Below are 19,637 nucleotides of genomic sequence, written 5' to 3'. Positions count from 1 at the left end.
TATTCACATTAACACCAGTGCCATTTGGGAATACATCATTTCGACAAGGACTCAAAACACTTACATAAGGATGAGAAAGATTTCCTTTCTAGTTAGGCATAACAGGGCAGATCTTAGTCTGCTTCATATCTCCTCACAACAGGCACAAAGCCAAAAAAAAAAAAACCCTAAGTAAACAAAATAAAAGAAAAAGAAAGAAGGACAGTGTAGTTAGCTAACTTGAAATCCCTTGTACGGACTGGAAATATTGGGTACCCAAGGAGAAAATGGGTGTTTGGGAGGATTTTTACCCCAGCCACTTCTGGTTTCCACAATTAAAAGCCACAACACCAGTTCAGAAATTGAGGGTGAACTGAAGAAAATATCAGAGGGTCAACTGCTACCCTCTGTATCTGTAGGCAACCACAATGCATAAGTTTGTTCGTGAACCAAGCAACCTCTGCATCACCTGGCTGTGGTCTGCTGGAGTGTTCCCCTACTGTTATCACTCTATATTCAGTGTATTACATTGACCCTGCTTTGTGCACAGCACAGTTCTCACCTTTGGGGCACCCTATTAAATACAAAATTGTAAAATGTCCCTTGGCAGACAGGAGGAGCTGGGTGAAGGAGGGATTCTTACAGCCCTGCTGGTATCATTGCAGAGCCAGGCTCAAGCCTCTCCTTTTCCCATGCCAGAGGTGCATAATTAGTTATCTGTTCATCTTCTCTTCTGCTTGCCCATCCCAGCTTTTGATCTCCCTCCAAGTGTTTGCACTTCCTCCTCTCTCCTTTTCCTCTGGCCATTGCCATGGAGCTCTGGTGTCCCCCTGTGTCACAAACCTGTGAGATTTCACTTTCACTGGTCCCATTGATTCTCAGCTCGTCTCTCTCAGTTTGTTGAAGCTCTTGCCTACAACAGTTGATTAGAGTTGTGCTTCTCCTGTCTCAAACTCTCCTTTTCCTCTGGCCATTGTCATGGAGCTCTGGTGTCCCCTTGTACAAACCGGTGACACTTTCCCTTTCACTGGTCCCATTGATCCTCAGCTGATCTCTCTCAGTTTGTTGAAGTTCTTGCCCACAACAGTTCATTAGAGTTGTTCTTTTCTCTCAAACTGGAGACAGTTCAATGCAGCTCTTAGGTGTCATTAACTTAGCCTTAATGTCATCTCTAAAATTCTGAATTAGCTCCCATTCTTCATTTGTGAATCTCTGTCCTGCAACCAGCCTCTCACTTGAATTCTTGTCTTTCTTTGACTCTGTCTGTCCCCTCCCAGTTTTCATTCTTTCTCCTTCTTTGCTTTTTAATGAATGTTTCTACCTTTCTACCCCTTCTTCCAGCTTCCTAGGTGGTTCCACTATGAGTTAAAGCATTGGACAATTCTACTGAAAAAGTAAAAATAGGTGAAGTACCTATTTTTGTCTTTGATGCTTTCAGATATACTCGATAACCTCTGATGTGTTGGGTTGTCCCATAGTCTTTTTTTGGAACGTTGTTTTAACAGGTTGGAAAAAATTAATGCAACACATCTGGCATAAAAAGCAGGAAAATTTGCTTCATAATTAATAAGTGCTTTAGATGTGTTTATGGAAATGAAAAGAACCTCTTCAGACCTGTGCTTTAGCCATGTTTTGCCTTGACTCAAGCTTTGTATCCGTTTTCAGCTACCAGTTTGTGGTTAGGTGGTGGGGTTTTTTCACAACTTAAGAAAATAATAAAATAGTCACTACAAACAGTGTCTTTCTTTGGCTCTCTCTGTCACCTCCCAGCTTTCATTCCTTCTCCTTCTTTGCTTTTTCATGAATGTTTCTACCCTTCTATCCCTTCTTCCAGCTTCCCAGGTGGTTCCAGGGAGCTGCACCCATTCTCACCCTTTTTGCTCCTATCATTTTGCTCACTATTTATTTGGATAATGCCATCAAAACCACAAATTCTGTCATTGCCCTGAGGCTGATGCTTCACAGAACTGCTTTCCAGCCCAGGCAGATCTGCCCAGGCACTCTGTTTCAGCATCCTCCACCAGCCAGGGAGTCATCCAAAGGCCAGGAAGTTTTCAGCTGAGTCCCAGGGGACCCTTACATCCACCACAGGCACAAGCAGCATCCTCACATGGCCAGCCCATGTGCATCAGCTCTGACTCAAACCTCACCCCTGCTGCTCCCATCCAGGCTGGTTCCAGGAGCTCCTTTCTCTTATCTGAAGGCTTTCTTGTGCATCCACACCATCAGGCTTTCATCTGGGATCCCAGTGAGGGGTGAAATCAGACAGTGCTCTGGAGCAGTGGAGCTTTCTGCAGCCTCACTGTCTGAAGCAGCAGCTGCAGGCAGTGCTCCTGGTGCAGGAGTGATGCACAGCTTTTGGAGGGATAGATTTTGTTTGTATATAATACAGCTTGTCAGATCAACAGATGCCCCAGACACCTCCATGATCCCACTGCTGAGCTATTTCAAAGATGCCTCTTGTTACCAAAACTTTATTTTAGTGTTTTATCTCCTGCCAGATATTTCTTCACATGATGCAAAAAAAAGAAATGAAGCTTTAAGAGTGAAAATACACAGTTTCCCTAAACTCAAAAGTTTCCCCAAAAGATTCCACAACTGCTAACAGCAACAGTGGCCACATTTTTTTCTCCTCATTTCATCCAGCTTGGGCTTCTTTCCAATGCTCACTGCCTGTATTTTCCTTCTCAAAATAAAAAAAGCAACAACAAAAGTTTTCTTGGAGTAAAGAAGCACTTAGAACTGCTGTTAACATTTTTTCAGTATTCTAATGAACTTAATAAGCTCCCATGATGCTCCTTATAATGCAGAGAAACCTTCAAAAATATTAAAGTGACTTTGTTTACTCCAGCAATAAGGAGACTTCCAGGTGACTGGGGCAATGCATCAATATTACACATGTTCTTAATGCTGGAAAGGAGCTCACCAGAGGAAACAATTCCTCACTTTGAAGCTTTTTAATATTTCTGAATGTGACTCAATTACATAATTCTGCCTGTACATGTATTTTTTGTCTCACCTGAAAACCTGAAATATCACTTGATTTATGATGAAGTCATATTTTCTCACCCAGTCCTAATTTCATTTATACCACAGTTATGAGTTCTCTATAATTCAGTGAAAGTTGCAGTTTGACACCATTCCTCTGACACCAAAACGAGCTCTACCAGCTAATGAAGTCCCCTGACTCTGCCAAGAGTTTTGAGATAAGGAAATCTTATTTTTAAATATTACTTTTCTTACACAGCATGTAGACCCTCAAGAAATTATTTTAAATATTTTAAACAAATAAAAGCAAATTATGTAAATTATTAGAGTAAATGCATAATAACCCTATTTTTAAAAAATTTCTTGTGTAGAACCCATGTGATATATAAAATTTCCTAGCAGATACATGAGTAATTCTTAAATAATTGTTACAGATATAACATTAAATATTATATATGCACTATATTCGTTACATATAATTGCCTGAAGTATTCCTAGCATTGCATAAGTAATTATTTGAGGCAAGACTTCAGCTGAAATGAGCTTGTTGTCACCACCAGAGCAACAGATGGGGTTTGGCAAGGTGGCAAGGCTCAGTCTGCTCCCAGCTCTGCCAGTGCTTCTCAGGTTGATTTAATCAGTGAATAGCCTCACTTCCCCATCCACAAACAGGAGATGCCTCACAGCCCCCTCTGCAAGGCATTTTGAAATCCAATGATTATGCAAGTAAATATTTCACATATCAATCTTGTGGTTAATTGAATGTCTAAACTCTAAGGGTAGCTGCATTTGTGTAAGTGCCTGTTTATTGAATGTAACTGGATCAGAATTAAGCGCCTACCTCAGATACACTTTTAAATAACTTTTAGAGAGGTACATTATTTTGAGGTGAGAATTTTGAATTCGAAATTTTTGAATTTGAATTTTTGGGGTGAGAAAGTCAAATGTGTTGCTAGCAGGAACAAACTGCCTGTTTGCATCAAAATACGTAGAAATTATAAGAGAAATTACGATGTTGAAATGGGCATGTTAGCAGTAACAACACACTTCAATTTAGAAACTAATTGGGACGGAGGGAAAAAATAAACATGAAAAGAAGCAGTTTGCAGAGTGAGTTGTTCCTAAGGAGGAATCCTGGATGAAGGTGGAGCATGGGACAGCTGGAGAAAGGGCACCTGTGCCATGGTCACACACAGCTCAACCCCACAGGGTAACTCCAGCCACTCAGGCAGCAATTAAACTTTGCAATTAGAAGGTGCTGTAGTTTTGCTCATCATTAGGAGATTTAATAAATAGTGCACTTTACTGGCTCAGGACCCAACAAGTCTTCTGGAAATCATCACAGACTTCCTATTCCCAGGGATCATCAGCAAGGCTGTCCTGGCTTTTGTCACTCCCAACCATCCTTGGAACACAAGGAATCACCATTATCCTCTCCACACACATTATTTACTCTTCTGCATTGTTTATCTGCATTGGCAGCTCCTCCTTTCCAGACACCCCTCACAAAACCACAAAATTACAAGATTTAATAAACCTCCAGGAACAATAAAGAAGCTTAGTTAGGAAGCTCACGTGTAACAGGAATGCATCAGCTGCAGTGTTATCACACCAGCTGGATCTTACTCTGCCTTTCCACAGGGACTGATGTTTCCCATTATGATCCTGTGTTTTGGAAATTAATAACATTAACATGGAAAAATAAATATACTTAGTTAATAGCCTATTAGGTGATTAATTTACTGATAGCTCAGTTGTATTGAAAATTGCTTACATTTGTATAATAGCAGATTATGGTCTTAAATTTCCAACAGGCTGCTGTTTCACAATAAAAAAAAAAAATTAAAAATTTGAAATTGTGGGGGGGGAAGATAGAAAAAGATGTACACCATCCCTTGGTATGGAAATGTTACAGCAGAAAAGGACCTGCCTTGCTACCTCAACAGCATCATGTGATCAGGAAAAGAGAAGCTTTGGGAAGTAGAAGAACACTTTGAAAATATATACTCACATCTTCTTCTGCTAAGCTGGGTCTAGCCCTGGAAAATATTTCTTCTGAAATTAGCTAAAGCATCAGTCCTTTCTAATTGCAGATCTTGATATTCTTTTTTCTATGCTTCAGCTTCATAATCTTCTACAACTCTTAAAGGAAGGGGTTATATATTATCATGCAATCAAAGCCAGAATGTTTTTATATTTCCATCTGCTTCTACTACACTCTCATTTTATAGAAAATCATTTTCATTGCATCTTCTTTCTTTAATTTTACTGTCTATTTACCTCTCCAAAACAAATTTAAAAAAAAAAGAAAACAACCTTAATATTGCACAAAATTCCAATGTAAGAAAAGTGCTTGAAGCACCAAAGAACCATGCTTGGGAACTCACATGAAGGATGGGAAAGCATTTAAGGCACTGAAACTGCAGCTGGGGAGATGCAGTGGCAGCTCCAGTTTCCTTTATTGAAGGAATTTTAGCAGCACAATCCTTATTTTTTCATGTTAACAAATCTGAACTGCCACATTTTAATACAAATTATGTACAGAAAGAAGGAAAGCATAACAGGGGAAGCAAGTTATTAATAACATGAGTGCACCAGTGATTTAGTAGAGACATAAGGTTGAGATTCTTTAAGAAGAAAGAAAGAATCAAACTCTTTGAGGCATAAAGATGTTCTAAAGGAAAGAGACAAGGAAAATGTGTACAAAGGATATTTGACTATCTATGACATATATAAAATTGACCAAAAAACTTGGACCAAGAAAGACCAGGCAGAAAGGGATTTAGGACAAAACATAATTTTTTTTCAAGCAAGACCATAAAAATTTAAGCTAAAAAACAAAAATCAAATGGCTTGCAATGAGAACAAGCAGTAAACATTATGAATTTTTAAAATGTGTTTGAAGGATGAGAATCCTGCCTGAGAACAGAGAGAGGGGAATGCCTAATTAAAGCTACCAAGCAAACGCAGCGCCTGGGCTGTTTCCTCACGCTGGTCTCAGACACCCCACGTTCCTGCATCCACTGCAGCAGGCAGGTTGCTTGGCTTCACTCAAAATATTCTTTATTCTGGTAACACAGAGCTCATTCCTACCAGAGCTGGGTGTTTGCACCCTGCAGTGTCCTGTTACAAACCAGCTGCAAAGCCCCATCCAGTCGTGCTGCACACACGGCACTGCTCCCCCAAAACTCTGCTGCACAAGAGCAGCTTTCCCTGAGCTGCTGAAGTTTCCTTTTCTGTTTGTTGCCAAACACCAGTCTTGTAGTTTTTAAAAAAAATAAATTTCCCACTGAATTTTTCTGTGCACTGATTATTTTGTACTGAGTGCACATGGGAACAGCCAGTGCGGGTAAGCGTGCAGAAATATTTTCCAACGCAGTGGGCAATCTTTCATTCACGGATAACTTATGAAAAATCCACAAAAATTACAGAAATTTGCCATTTTTTCCTCTAAGGATAATCTTGATTATTTTTTACTAGTTTGAGGGTGGAAAAAGTAGGAAAAAATTTAAAATCCCAGCTCCGCTGTTTCTTTATTTTTCTAAGGGAAGAAAATCTACTGTATACCATGTCACAAATTTCAGTTGGCATGAATGTCATAAATACACTTGCAATATTCCTGTAAATTCATAATTTTAATGTCCCAAGTATGTGAATTTTGGAGACTGAGTACTTGGGCTTCTGAAGTCAATTGAGAAAATCATCAAAGAATTCAATTAGGAAAAAAAAGAACTGTAATTGTTGCTTCTGGCATTCACTCTGGATTTAGCTCCCTGCATTCACTAGACCACAAAAGACTATCCAAAATTGTTTAAGTTTGATCATAATAAAAAAAAAAATCTTTCTTTTCTGGTTCCATTAAGCAATCTCGATTTTGCAGGATGTAACACTGGAGTTTGCACATTACATTCCTGGAAGCTCAATTTTCTATTCGTTAGTGGGGAAAAAAAGAGGAGCAAAGTAGTTTTCACTTGGAAAAGAAATAACCAAATGACAGCTCCATGTACAAATGTGTGCTACAAAATGTAATTTTTGGGTGGCTTGACTACAGGAAGAAGGGAGGTCAAAGATGCTATTAAAGAAAAAGAGGATCTATCTCTAGGCCATTTAAATAATAACGTGCAATTGCTTCTCATGGTGTATTTCCTAATGTCTCATTCATAAGAGTTTGAAGTAATGAGATTTTCACAGTTATCTTTTGAAGAATATTCCATAATCCAGTGACTGAATGCAGACTTGAGTCAAGGTCCTGAAAGAGTTATACACCCCCTGAAATAAGAGAGAACTGGGAAATAAATGCAAGACTTTACAGGATTAGCCCTTGGTAACTCATTCCCAGCTAAAATGGAGGAAATAGCAAAAGAGCAACATAGGGGGAGAATGTAAAGCAAAATAACTAATTAATGTTAATTAATCTTTTTCTCTGGAGTGTAGGTATGCCACAAAAATGAACCATCTTAAGTACCACTTACAAAGGAAGCAAATTTTGGTTGGCTGGGGAAGAGTTATACAAGATCAGAGGGGAAAAGGGCAAAGAAAAGGTCAGGCTTCGACTCATCCATGTTTTGCGAGTGTTTGGAAAAGCAAAAGTGGGAAATGGTAGCCTGAGCAGCCTGAGGGCAGCAGAATTGTGGATGTGCTGCTGGAAGTCCAACACACCAGTAAGAACGGCAGGCTGTCTCCTGGTTTGCTCCATGGCTGGCTCTGAGGCTTTAAACCAAGCTAAATTCAAGTGGAAATGAAATCTCTCAGAAGCCTTGCAGGGCAGATAACTGGAAGGGTTTTATTGGTGAAAAAAGTAGGAGGAAATCTGGCACATTTGCAATTTTTGCATGTTACTGGAGTATTCAAATATGACCTAAAAATTTGTATCTGACCCAGAGGAAGTTCTTTACATTGGCTTCACGATTTTTGATGCCTGTAGTTAAGCATAGTTAGGATTTTCTATTCAGCATCCAGTTTTTCCTTGCACCTAAATCTCTCTCAGAGTAACAATGGAAATTTCCAAATAGGGTGTTTAGTTTTGGACATTTGTTGACTTTTTTTATCTTGAGAAAAGCAGCTTAGCTGTTTTATTGGAAAGAAGTCTGGTGAAACCATGCTTTTTGCATGTAAACATTTGGGACACTCTTATCTAAAACTTTCCTGCTCGGAAGCAGAGACTGAATTTTTAGCAGAGGGACAAATCGCGCAGAAGGAAAATCCTGTTGCCATATCATTAAACTATTCAAATCTGGCCGCTTTTGAGGCTCTGGAAATATTTGCTCAGTTAGGAACCCAGTAGAATTTCATAGCTAATTTCTCGGCTCAGTGCCCTGTGCCCTCACAGCTCCCTCAGTCTGAGTGGACGTTGCCCAAGGGGAAAGGGGTCAAAGCCATTCTGGGTTGGGATGCAGAGTGGAATTGTACATACAATTGTAAATTAATATGTTTTAAATATATGTATGTTGCTATTGTATTAGGGACAGCTGAATGAGGTAATACGACTCCTATTGCCTATTGTTGTCAAAAGGCAAATGTCAAGTTTTTTATCCATCACATTCTTTTATAGAATGTTCTGAGAAAAGCTGGACCTGATTGGGCCTCAATCAACACCCCTCACATCACTGGCTAATTAGGAACAACACCCTTCTTGTAAACATCTTACAAGTTCAAAACAGCTGCAAAGATTAAGGATTATTTTAATTCTTTCTCTGAGTTTTCTCAAAAATCCCCAGAGCAATGCCTGGGAAAGTTTATCTGACTTTCTCTCTGACCAGACTGTCACATTATAAAATTACTTGCACATATATATGCAAGTAATTTTATATATATATACATTTAACATATACTATGCACACATATCTATAAATACTTTTGAGAGCTCCATTACAAGACACTATGTAAAAAAAAAAATCATTAGGGTTGTAAAAATCGATTTCTCCAAAAATAAAAATGTCAAAATGAGAACTGCACTTGGACATTTCTTTAGCTCCCATAGACCTAGAGTTCCTGATACAACTTCTATGTACATGACTGTATTAATTTTTAAAGACAGGAGTTCAAAATTGTGAATTCAAGCATAGATAGACAGGGTTTGATTTGCAAACAAGCAAACATTCACCTCTGTAACTGAGACCAGCCGAAAAGGCAGTTTGAACATATAGCATGCTACTGAAGACACATTACTTTGCAAAAACTAAATGTGAATAATTTCAAACTGGACTTACAGAATTAATACTCCCTTTTAATCCATGTTCTAGGTCATAGTCACACAGGGGCCAACACTTGCAGGGGTGTCATGCTAATTAATTTAGCTACAACACTGAAAGCATGATGCAAAACCACTAGAAGTCTATTTATTTGATTTGTTCATGCAAGGCTTCAGTAGCACTCAGTAAATAACCAAAGAAAAAGGACTTAAATAAATACTGACCAAGAACTTACTCAGTAGGTACTCTGTATGCTGAGCAAAGCAAAGCTTATCTGGAACTAGGAAAGGGTTGATTTAAAGTTTCATAGGTGACTTTGATCCTGGGATTTCTAAGTGCTTGACTTACTTGACTTTGTACTCTGAGCTTTTTTTCCCCCCCTTAATATTAGTATTGGTTTGGCAAGGTCAGTTTTATGTAAATTGGACTAATTTAATGATACTGGGTGGAATTCAGACTGGAATGTAGAAAGCCCCCTACAACTCAGATGAAATTTAAAGGGTTCCTTGTTGTAATTAAAGGTGTGCGAAATTGATATAGAGGAAAATCTGTCTGGAGGGAGCATAATGACTGCCCTTGTAACGAGTCACTCCAGGCAGGCAAATGCTCAGACCCATAATGTCAAAGTCACCTGCCCACACAGGCAAAAGAGCAAGAAAGGCAACCCTATATGCATTTGACATTTCCATTTCCTTGATGATTTCTGTTCTATCAGCAAACAGAGCTCCAAGTACCATCATCACTCAGAAATAATGGGAACTCTTGCCACTTTTTCTAGAAACAGAGTCCAAAATTCAGAATCTGTCTTTCAGGATGAAAGATCTGTGCAAAAGGTGTGGGGTTCTCTTGGTGGGTAACATATTCCTGAGAATCTCCTACCATACACAAAGGAAGATTGTAGAATATGTCCAGCTGAAGCATGCACAGCAGCTGCCATTCAAAGCACAGAGTCCAAATGGATTTAGTCATCTTGCTCAGATAGAAATCTGAGTATTGAATTTCTTGAAGAGAAAATTCCAGGTCTCCCTATGTCCTATTTTTGGTGCCCAAATCATCTTTCTGGGGCTGCCTGGGGCATCAGTTTGTCCATAATAGTACAGACTACTGATAGGTGAAATTTGCCTGTTCTGCTGGGTGCCAAACAGGAGGAGAGGGAAATTCCTGTGTTTGTAGGAGCAGGCATCTGCCCCTTTTCAGATTCTCCAACAGACCCCTGAGTGCAACTCTCAGCTGCCTCCCTGAAGTGTTTTGTGTTTGACACCAGCTCCCAGGACCTCTCTGATGTGGGTCTCTAAATCATATCCCCTTGGCTGGTGATTGCTGCTGCAGCCTGCCAGACCTCTCTCCAGCTGAGGTTTTTTCCTTGCGGAAGACAAGAAGCACTACTAAAAGGCTGTGATGCGGAAAACAAATTCTTCAAAACAAAGTGTGATTTATTTTGTCAAAAGGTGCGCAGCACTCAGAGAAATGGAGTTAAAATGGCAGAGCCCAAGGCAATACTGTTGCTGCCTGGCATCCCCATCAGCCTCCAGGGAGATGTGATTTAACCTCGGTGTCCCCTGCTCCCTCAGGCACCTTGTCACAGCTGCCCCAGCCCTGGCTCTCAATCAGCTCCAGCCGCCTGTGGCAGCTGCCTGCTCCTCTCCCCACCAGGTTACAACACTCCAGCCTTGTTCCCCATCAGGGTCTTCTTGCCTCCTCCTGCTCTTTCTCAGCAAGACAGCCCTGCTGTTGCTATTAAAGCTCTGCAGCTGCAGCTCATGGATATAAATATGACCACTCTGTTCAAGTGCTTCTGAAGTGCTCTTTTTTAGCTCCTTATTTTGCTTTTCTTGCCTGTTTTTTTTCCTTCTTCTTTGTTCCCCTATCTCCCTCTTACATATTTCATTTCACATGATGGAACTCACTCCACAGAACAAGACAGACCCGATAATGATATAAAATAATTCCAAGATAGAGGAATGGAAGTACTGAGCAGAAAGAGAAGACCTTGAATTTATACCTGCTCCCAGAAAAACATCAAAAGCAAATTCCAATAACTGTATAGCCCTTGCATTCAGCCCAGGGCTATTTCCATCCCTCCTGACCCCATAGCTGGAAGTCATGAACTTTATTACCCACTCTGAGATATCTTCTTCTCCCTCTTCCTCCAGGATACAGAATTCCACTCAGAAACTAGATTTAAATGTATACCTTAAGCAAAGATATCAATCTTATCCTTCTTCTATGGCATTCACCCTACTGCAACTTTCCTCAGGAACCCTATGGAAATGCCATTTTCTCTCCCACAGAAACCTGTAACTGAGTTGTAAACATTCAAGAGTTACTGGTCATGAAATGACATGGCTAAAGATCATGAAAGGAATTGCTTTAATGTCTACTCTTGGATTTTCAGATTCAGCATTTAGTGATATTTGCTTCTATGTTAGCCAAGTCTTATCTTACAAAGTAATTTTCACTTTCTCACAACCCAGGGGAGTGGAGTTAACGCCGACTAAATGAAATGCCATGGCATTTTTTCCATCTCTCTCAAATGCTGGGGGTGTGAAAGTCCAGAGAACGAGCCACAAACAGCAAAATCACACAGTAGGTGGTAAAAAATGAGGAGGAGGGAGTGACTGGGTGAACCCTCCATGGCTGATTGAACAGGACAGCACATTTGGACGAAATTAAATTTCAGTGTTGAAATTATGTTGCAGCAGTGACGATCAGAGGAAAATATTGATAGCAATAAAATGAAATTCTAAAGAAAGTGGCACTACATCAGAAGACAGCACGTTGACACGATTTATGTTAATTTCTTCAGGTTCCATCCCCATCTGCATTAATGTTGACACCTCATGTAACCAAGCAAATAACTCTCAAAGAGCCAGGGAGGGAAAGTAAATGATTGCAGCTGCCATTAGGCTCCTATATATTGTAGTAAGCAAATGCACCAACTCATTATGACCTTGATCTAACAACCCCAGGAGATGGCTCATCGAGCACCACATTTTTAAACATTATTTCATGGAGACTGTGTATAAAAAAGTTACATTTCTCTTACCAGTTTTCAATTATAACAAGCAAAAGACAATGGCAGAGAGGAGAGGGAAAGTAAAAGCGAGGGCACACAAGGAAATCAGAGGCAAGTGGCTCACAAGCAATAAACAAACCTCTCTCTACAGTCAGGTGTGTTTTCAAAGCTATTTAATGGGTCACAGATATCAGGGGACACTTACTTGGGTCACCTTAGCATTATGTTAGCAAGAATCCTCACCAATCCCATCAATGCAGGACCTGACTCTGTAAGCAGACTCTCAGGCATGAAAATAACTTTAAATAAATTGCAGCAGAGTCCTGTTGCCCTGTAATTCAGTCACTCTTGTGAAGCTTCTTGCAGGGGCGCTTTCCACTGGGAAAGAGGATACACTGAGTCACAAACTCTTATTTATTCAAAGCAGTGAAGGCCTGATTTGGGCAACTGAAGTCAATAGAAAAATTCCCACTTACTTCAATGGACTTGAATCCTCTGCTAAGTTCTCAACAGGTGTTTGCCTTGGCTTTATTTCAGCTCTTGTCCCCTCTCCTTCAGGTGCAGTTGCCATTTGGTCAAATTAACTGCTGTCAGATTCAGGAGATAGATGGGATTCTGGATCTGGCCTGTGTGGCTGCCCCTGTTACATTTTCATTTTATAAACCTGCCACTTCTGTTTTAATTTGAAAATTACTTTGTTACACTTAAATTGCTTTCAAAGGCAGTCTGTCCAGGCAAGCAGATTCACTAATGAGGGTTCTTTATCTTTAAAATATGCAAGGAGTAATTTCCTTTTTTCATTTAATTAAAAAAAAATATTTTATTCTGTTATTTTTTGGTTCACATTTAATTCCAGAAAGAAGGGACAGAAACATAAGATGCTTTGTTGTAATCCTTAATGGATTAGTGGTATTGATCAAAGCTTTGGGTGCTGATGTGAATTTGTCACTTAATCTTATAGGCATGTTTATCTATTTACCAAGAATTCAGAGTGCCAGGCTAGAAGTGCTCAAGGCCAAGGTCCATCTGCTTCCATAGCTGGATACACTTGCTGAGGAAAAGAAATAAATGGTAAAATGATTTATTTCTTTATTTCTTCCCTTTGTGTAGTAGGGTGTGGAGTGCTGTTTCTTTTGCTAACTCACAATTTCCCTTAACTTTATCTAAACAGGGCAGTTTCATCAAGAATGGAGCAAAGCAAGACAACATTCTGTATTAAATTAGGCAGTAACCTGTGCAGTGCATGTTAATGGGAAGAAAAGCTGCATCGCTGGGATTTCTTTCTTTTTTAATTAGATACAATCAGTTTGACAAAAGGACATTGAGTGGTCTTGATTTTCATTTCAGAGAGATGTGATCATACTTACAATATATTTGTACGGCAACTTTTAAAAATGCCATATTAGAATATTAAATTAACTCTTTTGATATATCATATTGGTGAATTAAACCTGAAGTGACCTTGAAGAAACAGAAGTGTCAGATTTTAAAAAGAGAAGTTTTTAGAGGAGAAAAAAAGAGGTGGAAGAGGACTCATCCCAGCACTGGTGGGGCTGAGCAGGCTGGGGTGGGGAAATGGGCCAGTGTGGCTGCCAGCTGCACAAATAGGGCAGAGAGGATTTACTGTGCAGCCAGAGAAAGAGAATTCAGGATGAAAATGAAGATGGGAAAACAGAAAAACACTGTTTGTGCAGCAGGTGTTGAGATGATCCAACACTTGTAGTCATGTGTCAGAAAAGGTGCAGTAAAAGCACTGCAGCACTGTGAGAACCAGTGCTGCAATGAGAACCAATGCTGTAATGAGAACCAGTGCTGTAAGGAAAACCAGGCTGCAAAGCCACTGAGCTGCCACATGGGCCAGCCAGGGTGCACAGCACCACTGTGAACCGTGGCTCCTTACAAACCCAGGAGATAGGCTATCATCTTCCACATGGTGTGTTTCAGCAGACTGCAGGCTGAACCCAGATATAGGGCTGCCTTTCCATCCTCCAGATCTTCATGTAATATTTGCCCCTGCAAACTAAAATTCGTAGCATTTTGGATAAGGTATTTGCCTCTAATAACCCTGATCTCTTTGATCTTTCTTGCTCCCTGGCTGTTGGTTCCTAATTCCTACCACCAACTCCAGTCTCAACCTGTACTTTCTGCCAGTCCTGTCCCTTTACCTGAATTGGATGCTGCTACTTATTCACAGCAACTTCCAGCTAAACTGACCTTCTCCTGCAGGCTCAGGAGGCTCTAACATTTTTTAGCATTGGCACAGCTTAAATGAGTCAGCTGGGTGTGGGATTTCCGGGCTGTTCAGATGGTCTGGGGAAAAGCCCAAAGATGGCCTTGGGCCCCCGGGTTCGAAAGGACGAGAGGAAGCTTCAGATTTGTTCTTGGTCTTGGTGTTTATTAATTGCTTATCTAAAAGATTTTCTCTTGGCCTGACAGAGTTCTGCTCAGCAGTCAGCCATGGGCACACACTGAAAGCCCCTGGGGCGGTCACCTATCTTTATACCCGGAGTTACGTATACAATATTTATCATTTTTCTCCAATACCCTCTACCCTTATTAACCAGTGTTCCCCTAGTAAGGTCCAATCCCGGAGTGCCAACATCACCACAGAAGATGGAGGTCTAGAGGAAGAAGAAGAAGGAGAAGGGCACGCCCCAATTCCTCCATCTTACTTCTCTAGACCCCCCTGTACAGAAATCTTAAGCCCTGTATCTCACACCCCAATTAACTTGTCCCTTCACCATTCACCCCAGTGAAATCCTCCCGTCCTCATACTGATGTCATCTCCCATGTGGGATCAAAGTCCAGCCACCAGACATCTCTGGCAGCATTCCAGGACTCCCGAGCCCCCCAGGGGGGGTCTTGTTCACCCTGCACCCCAGTTCTGAGAGACTGAGATCCCACATCTCCCCCTTCTGTTTGCACCAAAAGACCCCTTTTTTTTTTTTTTGCTTTTATGTGAAAACCCCCCAAAGTCCTTAGTTTCTTTTCATTTCTCTTCTGGGTCGTTTTTCGCAGCCCGAGTCTCGACTTCTGTCTGAGTACTCGTCTCCCTGCTTCTTGGATCAGCATTCTCGTGTTCTCGCGTTCGGAATGGTTTCACGTGCCGCGCTGACACCCACTTCAGACCTCGATCTGTGGAGATACAAGCAAAACCCTTTCCCCAAGTGATTAGTCTGAAAGGACCCTCTATTTGTCCGGTCTCTGGGTTCCTGATCAAAACTAAAGGATTTTCCCTTAGCTTTGCCTGTGTGTTGTTTAGAAAATGTCTCACGATCGGTGGATCAGGTTCCGAGGATGAGCTATTTAGGAAATTCAGCACATACAATGCCTTATTTAATTTCATGTGAGGTGTTGCCTCTGGCTCACCCCTTCTCTGTCTGTCCAGAAGGGATTTTAGGGTGTGATGTGTTCTCTCAATGATTGCCTGACCTGTGGGTGAATGCGGAATACCAAACGTGTGTCTGACACCCCATCTTTTCAGGAATCTGTCAAGCACCCTGCCTGTGTATGTTGGACCATTATCTGTTTTTATCTCCTGAGGCACACCTAATGCTGCAAATGCCTGCAGAAAGTGTCGGCAAGCATGGTCTGCTGTTTCCCCAGCATGTGCTGAAGCAAAGACTGCACCTGAGAATGTATCTACAGAAACGTGAACATTTTTGAGCTTCCCAAAAGATGGGTATTTTGTGACATCAGCTTGCCACAACTGAAGACTTTGCAGCCCCCGCGGATTGATGGCCCCGGTAGAAGAAGGTGGCTGCACAAGCTGACAGTCTGGACAAGCACTAATGATCTCCCTCGCCTGACTCTTTGTGAGACGAAAGGACTCCATCAGTGCTTGCGCATTCTGATGAAAGAACGCATGACTTAACCTTGCCTGCTCAAAAATGTCCGGCAGCGTTTGCAAAATGGGCATTGTCAACCTGTCCGCCCGAGCATTCCCTTCCGCTAAAAACCCTGGAAGTGTTGTGTGCGCTCTAATGTGTGTGATAAAATACTCCCTTTCCCTGCTCTCTAGCAGTGTTTTCAAGCTTGTCAGGTATGAGTATAAAACCTCATTACTGACTTCTTTCAAGAGCGAACCCTCCAATCTCTTAACCACACCCGCAACATATGCGGAATCTGTCACCAGATTGAGAGGCTGTTTGAACAACTGAAATGCTCGGACAACGGCTGCCAACTCCACAATTTGTGGAGAGCCCTGAACCATCCTCACGTCTGATTCCCAATCCCCTGTCGTTGAGTCTCTCCACGTGATCACTGACTTGTGTGTCTTCCCCGAGCCATCCGTGAACACGGTGATCCCGTCCAAAGGTTCTTCACTTATCTGTGGTTTTGCTCTATAGCATATTTGCGATTGCAGTATTCTGTGTTGGGGAAAGTGGATTGTGCAAGCTCCTGGGAACGCTAACAATGCGATTAACAGGTCTTTCGATTGTTGCATTGCCCAATCGAAGTAGTCTCGTTTCAGAGGTAACCTGATGACTGAGAATTCTCTTCCTGCCATTGTCAGCAGCCTTGTTCTCGCCTTTATGATGATTTGTGCTGCCATCTCCAGATCTGTGAGAATCGTTTTCGCGGGCCTGTGCGGTAGGAAAATCCACTCTATGATTATCAAAGAGTCCTTTTGTGATTCATCCCATTGGAAGATCAAACCATGGAACTGCGTTTTCTTCCCCAGCACTGCCAACTGAAAAGGCAACGATGGAACAAATCGATGTGCCTGCCTTTTCTGTATCGCATCCGAGATTTTCTCCAACTCTTTTCTTGCTTCTGGTGTGAGTGTCCTGGGAGAACGAATGTCTGTGTCTCCTCTCAAGAGATCAAGCAGTGCTGGAATGTCACTATTTGTGATTCCCAAAACTGGTCTCATCCAGTTGATTTCTCCCAAAAGCTGTTGCAAATCATGCAAATTGTTGACCTTTGTGCTGATCTCCACCTTTTGAGGCTTTATTGTTTTCTCTGAGATTTTCCACCCTAGATATTTCCAAGGTGCAACCTCTTGAATTTTTGAAATGCTGATTTCCAGACCTGCCTTTTGCACCTCTGCGATCACACAGTCACGAGCTTCTTGCAGCTCCTGTCGTGTTGATGCTGCGATGAGCAAATCATCCATGTAATGAATGATCTTCGTCTTCGGAAATTTCTTTCGTGCTGGTGCCAAAGCTCGCGCCACGTACCATTGACAGATCGTCGGAGAATTTTTCAGGCCTTGTGGAAGGCAGACCCAATGGTACCGCTGCAGAGGCGTTTCCCTGTTGATACTCGGGACTGAAAAGGCAAATCTCGGAGCATCATCTGGATGGAGTGGGATACTGAAAAAGCAATCCTTGAGGTCAATGACCACAAGCTGCCAATCTCTGGGAATCATTGAGACAGATGGAAGTCCCAACTGAAGTGGCCCCATGTCCTCTATGACTTCGTTGATCTTCCTGAGGTCGTGTAACAACCTCCATTTGCCCGACAACTTTTTCTTGATGACAAACACCGGAGAATTCCAAGGGCTGTCTGTTGGCTTGATGTGTCCCTTCTGCAATTGTTCTTGGACCAGGTCTTTCAAAGCACTCAATTTTTTCCGCTCAAGGGGCCACTGATCCACCCAAACTGGATCATCTGTTTTCCATGTCAGCTTCAGTGTGGCGAGTGCTGCAGTGACCCCTATTAAAAATCCATTTCGATCTTCGCGCCCCATTGTGCCAAAAGGTCCCGACCCCAGACTGTGATCGGCTTTTGAACGACAAAAGGACGAATGATCGCCGTCTTATCTCCTGGTCCCGTGACAACGACGGAATTCTCACTTTGCAGACACAGAGATGCTCCCCCGATGCCTGAGAGAGAGCCCAATGGCGCGACCAAGCTCCAATTGCGTGGCCAAAAGATGTACGATATTACTGTTACATCCGCCCCTGTGTCGAGCATACCTCTGATCGATATTGTCCTGTCCCCACATGTCAATTGGCACGTGAGCGTGGGTCGGTCTCGACCTATGTGCTTCACCCATGTTGTATGTACTTCAACATGCTCTTTCATAGGGAGACCTTCTTCGTCGAAGATTGACATGACCTCTCCAACTGCATGTGGTGGCAGTGCGAAGGCTCTCGCAACCACAGTATTTTCTGGTACAGTCAATGGTGGACGAAGCGCTCTTGCCAAAACTGTTAACTCTGTATTTTTGTCTGCTGAGACAACTGTTGGATAGACAATGAGCCCAAGAATACTGCACTTATCTTGCCCAACTATCAAAAAATCTTGTTTCTTGTATGAGTCCCCGCGGATACCTGTTGGTATCTCCGCATGACTTTCATCTAGAAAGCATACTAGTTTTGAAGCTGCCAATGCACACTGTGCCCCTGGTGGGAGGAGGTCTGGGTCACTGTGGAATCGACTGAGGGTTTTGCTGAGGGCATCTGCTTGTCGCTCACTGATGACTGCCCTGTCTGTTCTTGTGACACCGCCAGTATTTGTGTCGGAGCGCGCCGGGGATTTCCCGCGCTCAATTTCCCGTTTCCCGGATGCGGCAACGGATTTCCTTCCACATCTGTCCGGGAATAACATTCTTTCACGGAGTGTCTTCCTCTTCCGCACCGTGCGCAAATTGGTCTTTCCGCTCTCTGGACTGGCGTTGGTATATGTGTCCGTGGGCAATTCCTTTTCATGTGCCCAGATTCCCCACATCCGTAACACTGTCCTCCTTGGGGTCTGTTTCTTTTCTGCATTGCCGCAAGAACTTTGTTGATATTTTCGTCCTGTTGATGGAGTAATTTTTCGAACATCTTCTCCAATGTCTTGTCCTCTGATTGCCCTTCTGAGCGTCCCTTTAGCTGTTTCTCCCATTCCTCTTTTAGTTCATCCTTTACAATCGCTGCGACGTGCTGAGGCGTCCCCACCTTGCTGCATGCCTCCACCATCTCTGCCAAGGATGGCCGTCCTGGCATGGTGCTAATCACCCGTTGACAATCCGGGTTGGCATTGCCGAAAGCTAAATTCTCCAAGAGAGGCCTCTTCACTTCTTCTGTTGTCACCTGTCGATCCACGGCTTGCGTGAGTCGGTCGATGAATGACATGAATGGCTCTGTGGGACCTTGCCTGATGCAAGAGAACGGGACATCCGGAGCTCCTGTCGGCGTAATTTGCATGATTGCCAATCGCGCTGCTTCTTTGATGTCGCTTAACACTCTCCGTGGAAGCCGCGCTGCTTGTTCCCCTGGATTGTCATCTGGAGGATCCCCTGCTAATTGCCCTTCTGTGAGGTTCGCATTCGGCCCACCTTGGTATCTGTTCCGCAACTCAGCAAGATATTTTCTCCACCTTTTTTCCCAGACAAGACTCTGTGTGTCAGTGAGGATCATTGCCACAATACTTCGAATGTCATATGGTGTGAGATCATACATAGAGAATGTCCCTCTTAATAGCTGTTTGAAGTATTGTGAGTTCAGCCCAAAAGTCTGAGCTGCCTTCCC

This window comes from Melozone crissalis, unplaced genomic scaffold (assembly GCF_028551555.1).
Source record: "Melozone crissalis strain CALT ecotype California unplaced genomic scaffold, PUWL_Pcris_2 ptg000023l_1, whole genome shotgun sequence".
Classification (NCBI taxonomy): Eukaryota; Metazoa; Chordata; class Aves; order Passeriformes; family Passerellidae; genus Melozone; species Melozone crissalis.
The sequence above is the reverse complement of the archived record's forward strand: the minus strand, read 5'-3'. Positions refer to the sequence as shown.